Below are 2,560 nucleotides of genomic sequence, written 5' to 3' on the forward strand. Positions count from 1 at the left end.
ATTTTCTATATATAAATCTGTTTGCGTCATTTTTTATATATTATTTATTATAAAAGACCATGGACATGTTGTATAGGTTGAACAAGAATTGAAATGGTCATAACACCACTTCTAGATGGCAATCTTAATTATCTCCATATGACATGGAGCAAATTTCTAGGAAAATGCTGCGGTGCGATGGAAACTATTGTAGACGATCTCATTTTTGATACCGCATTGACTGAAAAGTTTTAAAAATCATACTTCAAATGGAGTCCTCACGAAGATGCATGGCAAGTTTCTCTTAATAAACAAATTTAATTCATTAGACTAGGATTTGCTTGGCATAGACATGCCCACGTCCCACACATGCATAAAACGGCACGGGTTGACTGACTTGAGTCTTGGTATGAGTTTCACTACGGCAGTTGAGTTGAGGATGGTTCTTTGGTTATATATCCATGTTAATTGTGAAGAACAACCACCTACAAACATTAAAGGGTCAAACTTAAATTTGTAGCAAGTTTCTGAATTTGGGTACAACCAGCCACAAATCAAGTGACGGGATGTATCTGGGATTTGTTATTTTAGCTTTTTTTATATGTTTATTTTTTTTGACGCTTCCGCCAACTCTTGCTCTAATACTGTCTATTATTTTAGTTGTGTTGACTATTGTTGTTGCACTTGTTTCTTTGGTGATTATAAAGAGGAATAAAAAGACACGAGAAGTGAAGGACCTTAGATCTGTTGTGGAGACTAAGGATGTGGAGAAACTTGGATCCGGTTTGGAGACCGATAGTGTATTTGAAATGGGCACCGGGCCTAGAAGATTCTCTTACGCTGAATTAGCTCAGTCAACTCGTGGCTTCGATGGGAAAGAGAAGCTTGGAGAGGGAGGTTTTGGAGAGGTTTACAAAGGTTTTATGGAAAATTCAGGGAAGTATGTTGCAGTGAAAAGGTTGTCAAAAAAATCCGACCAGGGGCCTAAAGAGTTTGCAACAGAAATAAACATCATTAGCCGATTGAGCCACAAAAATCTGGTGAAGCTCACTGGATGGTGCCACGAGAAAGGAGAACTCATGCTTGTTTACGAGTTCATGGAGAACGGAAGCTTAGATTTGCATCTCTTCAAGGAAAAGAGATTGTTGACATGGGCCACAAGGTACAAAATAGCGCGCGGCTTAGCCACTGCTTTGTTGTATCTACATGAAGACTGGGAGCAATGTGTTTTGCATCGAGATATCAAATCGAGTAACGTGATGTTGGACTCAAATTTCAACACCAAGCTTGGCGATTTCGGGTTAGCTAAGTTGGTTGACCACGAAAAAGGCTCAAAGACATTAACCATGATGGCTGGAACCTTGGGTTACATGGCTCCTGAAATTGTAGTTACTGGCAAGGCAACCAGAGAATCCGATGTATTTAGCTTTGGAGTCGTTGCATTGGAAATAGCTTGTGGGAGAAAACCCATCGTATATAGTGCTCAAGAAAACCAAATTCGGTTAGTAGAATGGGTTTGGGAGCTCTATGGGGCTGGGACTCTGTTAGAAGCAACAGATCCACGGCTAGGATCAGATTATGTGGAAGAACAGATCAAGCGTTTGATGATTGTTGGGTTATGGTGTGCGCACCCTGATTCACATCTCCGCCCATCAATGAGACAAGTTACTCATGTACTCATTTCCGAAGCTTCCATGCCCTTTCTCCCCACAAAGATGCCGGCGGCCTCTTACTAGTCTTCCACCACATGTTATTTTCACTTGGTGTTGCTACTATTATCCAAAACCATTCATCAAGCAGTGTATCTCTCACCAGTTCCTGTATCTAAACAACATGGTCGACAAATCGCCAAGTGGTGTAGCATTATTATAAGTGTCTCAGATTACAAATTTGGTTCTTGTGCTTTACACAAAACAGCAAGTGTTTAGTGTTGTCTAATTTTTTATATGTTCCCACTATTTCGATTGTCTTTCCATTTTTGTTTCAGATTCAGCCCCTCTCATTAAAACCATTAAATATGGTTGATAAATATTTATCAGATTACCATTTTACCAACCTTTATTCTTTTTGTTATGTTTTTTTATTTTGTGTTTGTCCTTTTGAAACCGGCTATTTTGTTGGGGTTGAAACACACTTTTATTCAGAACTAGAACAAAACGAGGAGCTTACTAGCTCAATATTACAAGAAAAGAAAACAATCCTCTCACTCAATTTAAGTATTACTCTCACACTCTCTGTTTTGTGGTGTTTGTTTTGTGGTGTTCTACAACTGAAGTTAGAGTTTTTATTTATACCTAAACAAGCCTACAATTACTACTGTTACCATTTATTGCATTTATTATGTGAACATACAAAGCTGCCATTTTTATGTCAACAAAGGAAGCATTCACATGTCAAAAGAAGAGGGTGGTGTAGTTACTCATGTCAGCTTCACACCCAAGTTAGGTTTACTTTCACATTCTCCACCTTAAACCAAACTTGGCTCGATATTCGTCACACTGATCATGTTTCGCATTTAACTATGTTTCACGTATGCTAAAGCCTTTGTAAAGATGTCTGCCCGTTGATCCTTCGAGTTGAC

The 2,560-nt window shown here is 38.8% G+C and overlaps 1 pseudogene; it reads left to right on the top strand.

Annotated features, from left to right (window-relative positions):
• Window positions 1-456: 456 nt before the first annotated feature.
• Window positions 457-2,028, top strand: LOC145015692 (L-type lectin-domain containing receptor kinase IX.1 pseudogene; annotated as a pseudogene).
• The last annotated feature ends 532 nt before the right edge of the window (window positions 2,029-2,560 follow it).

The sequence above is a fragment of the Lactuca saligna genome, chromosome 9 (assembly GCF_052625555.1).
Source record: "Lactuca saligna cultivar CGN05327 chromosome 9, ASM5262555v1, whole genome shotgun sequence".
NCBI classification, from domain to species: Eukaryota; Viridiplantae; Streptophyta; class Magnoliopsida; order Asterales; family Asteraceae; genus Lactuca; species Lactuca saligna.